The following is a 7,606-nucleotide window of genomic DNA, read 5'->3' on the forward strand; positions in this document are numbered from 1 at the left end:
TCTCCCTGACCCTTGGGCGTACGCAGTGACAGCAGATCCAGGAGCTGTGCACTAGCTACGCGTCAATGTTGTCAGCCACCCCAGGACTGACTGAACGGGCATACCACTCCATTGACACAGGGAATGCTCACCCAATTAAAGTCCAACTTTACCAGGTGTCTCCTCAAGCTAAAACTGCTATAGAATGGAAAATCCTGGATATGCTACAGATGGGTGTAATCTGCCCCTCCCGCAGTGCCTGGGCATCTCCAGTGGTTGTAGTTCCAAAACCAGATGAAAAAATACATTTTTGCTTGGACTACCGTAAGCTAAATGATGTAACTCACCCAGACAATTATCCAATGCCATGCACAGATGAACTATTGGAGAAACTGGGACGGGCCCAGTTCATCTCTACTGTGGACTTAACCAAGGGGTACTGGCAGGTACCGCTAGATGAGTCCACCAAGGAAAGGTCAGCCTTCATCACCAATGTAGGGCTGTATGAAATTAATGTACTCCCTTTCGATCTGCGGAATGCACCCGCCACCTTCCAAAGACTTGTAGATGGTCTCCTAGCGGGATAAGGAGAATACGCAGTTGCCTACCTTGACAATGTAGCCATATTTTCGGATTCATGGGCAGAACACCTGGAACATCTACAAAAAGTCCTTGAGTGCATAAGGGAGGCAGGACTAACTGTTAAGGCTAAGAAGTGTCAAATAGGCCTAAACAGAGTGACTTACCTTGGACACCAGGTGGGTCAAGGAACTATCAACCCCCTACAGGCCAAAGTGGATGCTATCCAAAAGTGGCCTGTCCCAAAGTTTGAAAAAAACAGGTCCAATCCTTCTTAGACTTGTCCGGTTATTACAGATGATTTGTACCGCAATACAGCCAAATTGCCGCCCCACTGACAGACCTAACCAAAAAGAAACAACCATATGCCGTTCAGTGGACCGAAGAGTGTCAGAAGGCCTTTAACCACCTTAAAGCGACACTCATGTCTGACCCTGTGCTAAGGGCCCAGACTTTGACAAACCATTCCTAGTAACCACAGATGCGTCCGAGCATGGTGTGGGAGCAGTTTTAATGCAGAAAGGACCGGATCAAGAATTCCACCCTGTAGTGTTTCTCAGCAAGAAGCTGTCTGAGAGGGAAAGCAACTGGTCAGTCAGGGAAAAAGAATGTTACGCCTTTGTCTACGCTCTGGAAAAGCTACTCCCGTATGTTTGGGGACGGCATTTCTACCTGCAAACTGACCATGCTGCATTACAGTGGCTTCATAATGCCACAGGAAATAACAAAAAACTTATTTGGTGGAGTTAGGTCTCCAAGATTTTGATTTCGACATCCAACACATCTCAGGAACTTCTAACGAAGTGGCTGATGCACTCTCCCGTGAAAGTTTCCCTGAATCAACTGGTTAAAATCATCCTTGAAATGTGAAAAATATTGTTAGAGGTGCATGTGTCTCATTAACTCTGTTTTCTCCTAAAGCTCCAGGAAGAAATCACAGCCAGCGTTTCACCCTATCTGTGATTTGGGGGGCACGTCATTGGAGGAAGTAAGTCAATCTGAGCAAGGCAGGCCAAAGCGAGTCTTGCCTTCATGAGCCGCTCACAATGATGTCCTTTTTGCGTGCCACAGAGGACAAAGATATTCTGGACAGACATGCAGGAGCCCAAAAGGGTGCCATGCAGCTGCTGAAGTAGTTCAGTTCGGAGAGCATTAGACTGAAACTCTTAAAGGTCCCTGGTTCAACCCTGGGCTTTGGCAGGACCTTTCCTCTCTTCATGCAGTGGTGGCCTGTCCTCTAGCAGTGCCGACACCCAATGCAAGCCCCTAATCTCGTGTTCTGCAGCAGGAAAAGATAGGGTGGGTTTCTACCCCCTAGCTGGCCCTCCTGACCTTTAACAATGAGAGATGGGAACTGTCCTTCCCATGCAACTTATTGGTCGACCCAGTGTGGGAGGAAGAGAGTGAGGCAGGGTGGCCCTCGGGAATGGTGCCAGAGGGGGTGCTGGACAGGAATTGGGGACAACAGCTCCTCTGTGCAGCTGAGTGAGGGCAGTACTGGGGAAGGGGTATCTGTAAAAGTGGCCAGGTGGAGTGGGGCAGGGATTTGGGGGCCCAGGAGGAGGCATTTGATATTCAGTGCTTTGGAGCAGCTGGACTTGGACATGCTTGGCATTCAGGAAATACACATTAATGACTTTAGGGTAGCTTGATGGGCAAAGGGTGTTTGGAGGAAGGGTCTGTCTTTCTGGTCCTCTGGGCCAGGGAAGAATGATGGGGCTGGAGTCTTGTTCTTCACATTTGGGGTGCAAGTACAGAAGGTGGTAGAGCTCTGACCAGGGAGGGTATTACTGGTGGACTTTGTGCTCCGTGGCACTGGTTATCATTATATTAGTATGTATGGTCCTCAGTTAAGGTGTGAAAGGAAAGATCAATGGAAGGAACTGGTTCCCTTCCTCTGGACCTCATGGTGTTTGGTTTTGGGGGGGGATTTTAATTGTGTCAGCCAGCCTGAGGACCACTGGTCCTGTTTTCCTGACCATCAGGGGAAACTCTTCTATGATGAGCACTACCTGGTACAGCTCTGTAGCGAGGTTGGCTTAGACGATGTGTTTCTTTATATTGGAATCAGTGAGGTTGGGCTGTAGCCTCCTATTCCTCTGATCCGAGCTCACACCAGCTGCAGAGGGGGTACACCTTTCTGCAGGGACAGGCCAGGAGTCGCATTGACTGGATTTACATGAAAGAGAGCATGTCGACAGCCAGTGCAGGGTAGTGCCAATGGACTGTTCAGATCATGCAGTTCTCACGATGTGCCTCAATGTGGGCAATTCCCTAACTCATGGCAGAGGATATTGGAAGCTGAACATCCAGAGCTAGCAAGATAAAGGGGGCGGCGAGGCCTGGTGGTGTTGGCAGAACAGGAAAGCATCAGAGGGTTCTATGGCAACCAGGGGGATTAGTGGGAGTCGGTGCAGGAGGAGCTGGTGGCTTTGTTCCAGCAGCCAGGCAAACACCACCGTGTTAAAGAAACCAACGGTGCCAAGTTCTGCAGCATCGTCTGTGGGATTTCCACAAGAGCATCCAGGCAGGGGAGCCAGACAGCGTGTGACTGTACGACCGGATCAAGCGACAGCTGGCCGAGTTCCAGGACATGCGGTTGCAGCTGGCCGATATGAGTGGGACCACTGAGGGAAGGGAGGGGAGGCCTCCCCTGGCATTTTTGCAGCCTGCAGGGAACAGATACAAAGCAGGGGGATGCAGGGACTCAGGGCAGGACCTGCGGATCCAGTAGAGCAGGACCATGGTCGATGGAGGAGAGAGAATCCTGCAAGAGGAAGCAGCTGAAGGGAAGCAATAAGTGCAGAGTGCAAGCCAGCCAGCTGAGAGTCACAGGAGTCCGGAAAAAGAAACAGCAGCAGGTCCCATGGTGTAATGGTCAGCACTCAGGACTCTGAATCCTGCGATCTGAGTTCAAATCTCAGTGGGACCTCCTGGGGCTATGTTGGTTTGCTGCAAAGCCTTGGAGCTCAGTGTGCTTGGTTTCCGTGTCTCTGGGTGAACCAGAGTAACACTCCTCCCCTTATGCTGGGCGACTGACATCCACTGGAGATAGGTCTTTGGTCCGGCTGGTTTGACAGAATGGCCACTATAGGTTGGGGCCCTGGAACTTAACAGTCTGGCTAGAGATTCCTGCTGATTGACCTGATGGTTGTGTGTGTCGCTGCTTCACCTGATGTCCACAAGTTTGATCTTTGTACCTGCAGTTGCCACCCTCTTCCTGTTGCCCACATGGCATTTAAAGGAAGGAGTGTCAGGGCCAGGCCTGATAGGCAGGAGGGAGGAAGAGTCCCAGGCTGGAGCCCAGCACACCTCTCCTCCTCTGGGCACCTAGAGCAGAGGCGGCTGGTGCTGACAGCTCCAAGGGAAGGCTTAAAAGGCACAGAGCAACTGAGGGTGGGGCAAGAGGACCATGCCTATGCGTGGCCAGCAGACAGCCACAAAGACACCCAGCCAGCCTGCTCTCTGGCATGGAAAACCCCCACTGAAGGCCACCCACAGACCAGCATTTGTTCTGCGGCCAGCATCGCAAGGTGGTAGGAAAGCAGGGCCAGCCCCCCCGGAGAGCCTCTTACCATCAGTACCAGGTTTACCATGGCACCCCTGGCGTCATGGCGCCGGGCCCAGGCTCCAAAGGGGCCCCTGCCTGGCCCGCTCTTCTCTGCCCCCCTCCCCTGTGGATATCAGCATGGACTGGCGGGGGCGCTTTGGGAGCGGGAGCTGTCAGTGTTAGTGCACAGCTGATTTCACATCCATTGGACTCACAGACATCTCTTTCCAGTATCCCCCGGCACCACTGCTAGAAATGTGAAACTTGATTGACATCTGTGATCTCTCTGATCTCCAGCTGTAAGTGGAGAGGCTGTGTCATCCCGCCCCCACACACACACAGTCCTTTCCCCTCTGTCTTGAAAGGGGACCTGGAGCTCAGTGCCTGTTGCATTCCACAGGTGCCAGGGAAGGCAGAGCGAGCTGTGATGTGAATCTATGTGCTCGCTTTTAGTCCACAGCCCCAGCTCTTCCTGCGATGCTGGGCATCAGTGGAATTCTTACTTTCCCCCAGGAAGATCAGACCCACTCCATGTGTGACATTCAACCCCCCAGGAAGCCGAGAAATCAGAATAATGCAGATTCCAAGGCCAGAAGGGATGATAGAGAGAGAATCTCATCTGCCCTCCTCTAGAACAGCCTAGAGACCTGCCACCAATTCATTCCTAGTGCAGAGCTTTTAGAAAAACATCTTGTCTTGATTTAACAATGGGCTGTGAGGGAGAATCCACCAGAACCCTGGGTACATTGTTTCAGGGGCTAATTACTTTAAAATGTGAAGGCACCTCAGTTTGTTCTCTTTGTAATAATGTTTCTGCCACTGTATCCAGGCAGGGAACTAGTGGGGTAAGACTGGAATCCTGGGGAAGAGGCGTATGAGCCAAAGCAGCCAATGGCTTAGACAAGCATTAATGTCATAATTTAGGTGGCACTAATTGCTGGGCAGCAGCGGTTTAACCAGCATTTCAGCCGGGAGCATTTCTAGTTTGTGCATTTTAAAGTCTGCCTTTGCTGTGGAAGAAACCCTAAGAAAATCCAGCCAGCAATCAATCTCTGGTCATTACTTTGAACACAGCTTTGGGATTCAGCGGGGAGAGCCAGAAGGAGTTCTTAGTCTTTCAAGGAGGCTCTGCTTCTATTTTAGGCTGAAAGCGTTAGCCAGAACCAGCCTGAGAATGGCTGGGTTTGGACTTTGAAAAGTGCAGCTGCACATGATCTCAAAGAGGTAAGTGAGACCAGTGCCTGCAAATTAGGCAGGGGGTGGGGATTTCTCTCGGGTGTTTGGAATGATGTTGACAAGCTCCTGCAGCTGGGACACAGAAACCACCCCCCTGGCTGGGTCCAGGAGAGGCACTGCTGAGAGTGGATGGAGATTTAAGTTGTTGGAGTGAAGAGGAAGGGTGGGCTTGTGGGTAAAGCACTTGCCTGGGGCTCTGGTGAGCAGCAGTCAGTCCTGCCTCCGCTGTGAAGTCCCTGTCCATCGGTCAGTGCCTCAGTTTCCCACATGCCTGTGTCTCGCTCCCCATGACTTTAGAATAGGAACACTTCCTAACTAGAGCTGGTTGAATATTGGTGATTGTGAAATACAAAAAAAAAAAAAAATAAACAAGGAACAAAAAAGCTGAAATTTCAAAGTGACCCTTGGAACAAGAATGATGAAAAAGCTTCAGTTGATCCCTCCTATTGTTGCATTTTGATCATGGAGGTTTATTTTGCTTTGCTGGTCACCTTTTATGAAATATGATGCGGTACCATATTGGCAACAGGATCCAAAATGATAAAAATGTCACCAAAATCTACATGCAAAACATTTTGATTTTGACAAAACTGGAGTTCTGGGACCGAAAACGGTTTGTCAAAAAAGCCAAGAACTAAAAACCTCTCACAGCACCCCTACAAGCAGGGCAGTGCCATGGCTCTATCCCCACGTCTCAGAGGAGCTGCTGAGGTACAGAGAGTTTAAGTGACTGGCCCAGGGCTACACTGGAAGTCAGTGATGAAGAAGGAACCTAGGTGTTCTTACCCCCCCCCCCAATCTGCTAGAAGCTCTCCTGGGCAGGGACCATCGTGCTTCATGGGTGTGTCAACATGGCAAGTGCTCCAGCTACAGCTGTGCTGTGTAGGATAGACACTTACTACCGAGACAAAAGGGGACAAGGGGTTTCCCCCTTCCTCTAGTAAATCCACCCCCAGGAATGGCAGTAGCTGGAAGAATTACTCCATTGACCTAGCTGCATCTGCAGTGTGAGTTACACCAAACAAACTACAGTGCGTGGGGCAGGACTTTGTTCACAGCCCTGAACAAGGCAGCCAAGCCCACCTAAGTTTTAGGTATAGACCAAACCTCCTGGAGGGCCGAGCTGGATTGGGGCCTGTCAGTGCTACAGTAATAAGACTAGTGTCAACAAGAGTCAGCCCTAGAGATCACTGCTGCTTGGATGCCATAGTGATGGGGGCTGGAGTGGCTATGGAGAGAGATCTGTCCAAAGGTGCTCAGCCGACTCTCCTCCACCCGAATTGCAGTGTTTGACACGGAGGCATTGGTAATATTCGGAGCAGAGTTCATGCCACTGTTTCTATAGCATCCCTCCCAGCTGTCAGCCTGCTCCATCAGCGGGGCTCTCAGCCATGCAGTGAGAGATGGAAACACTTGGGGGGAGCAGGGGAGATGTGCAAGGGGCAGAGGAAGAGCAAGGAGGAAAGAGGACAAAGGGGGTAGGGTGGGAAGGAGATGGAGCAGTGGGGAAGGGGCATGGGATGCGGAAGAGAAGGGGACAGGGGAAGCAGGGGCAGGGGGAAGGAAGGGAGTGGGCTGGGGAGGAGATGGAGTAGTGGGAAAGGGGCATGGGATGGGGAAGAGAAGGGGACAGGGGAAGCAGGGGCAGGGGGAAGGAAGGGAGTGGGCTGGGGAGGAGATGGAGTAGGGGGGAAGGGGCATGGGATGGGGAAGAGAAGGGGATGGGGGAAGCGGGGGCAGGGGGGAAGCTGGAGCTCAGCATGCGGATCCCCTTGGCAGAAGCTGGGGCTCCCCTGTTAAGCAGGCCCATCAAACCCTCATCATGACAAGCCCCACCTCCCCTGCATCTGTACCACCCCGATGAGCCCCCCAGATACCCTCCCAACTGAGCCCCAACCACCTGCACCTGGACCCCCCGCTGAGCCCCAAACACCTTCACCTGGATCCCCTGCAGAGTCCCATTGCCCCTGCACCTAGAACCCCCCAATGAGCTTCTGTGCATCCAGATCTCCCACTGAGCCGCCCGCACCCAGAGAACTCTCTTTCCCCCACCTGGATCCTCCCACACTAAGTCCCTCTGCACTTGGATCCTGCTGCCGGGCTGAGCCTGCTCGCCCACCCCTGGTGCACCTGGCACAGAGGGGTAGGGCTCCAGGGTGTTTCTGGGGCAGGTCTGGCCCTTGCATTGTGTCAGGGTCGGGTGCAGCCTCACTGCCGAGTCCCTGTCCCGGGGTGGGGTGGGGGAAGGCTGCAGGGATCTCC

The 7,606-nt window shown here is 52.3% G+C and overlaps 1 non-coding gene across 1 annotated transcript; it reads left to right on the forward strand.

Moving 5' to 3' along the window:
• Window positions 1–3,418: 3,418 nt before the first annotated feature.
• Window positions 3,419–3,490, forward strand: TRNAQ-CUG (transfer RNA glutamine (anticodon CUG)). The gene has a single exon. It is a non-coding gene; the product is annotated as a tRNA-Gln (tRNA).
• The last annotated feature ends 4,116 nt before the right edge of the window (window positions 3,491–7,606 follow it).

This window comes from Caretta caretta, chromosome 22, assembly GCF_965140235.1.
Source record: "Caretta caretta isolate rCarCar2 chromosome 22, rCarCar1.hap1, whole genome shotgun sequence".
NCBI classification, from domain to species: Eukaryota; Metazoa; Chordata; order Testudines; family Cheloniidae; genus Caretta; species Caretta caretta.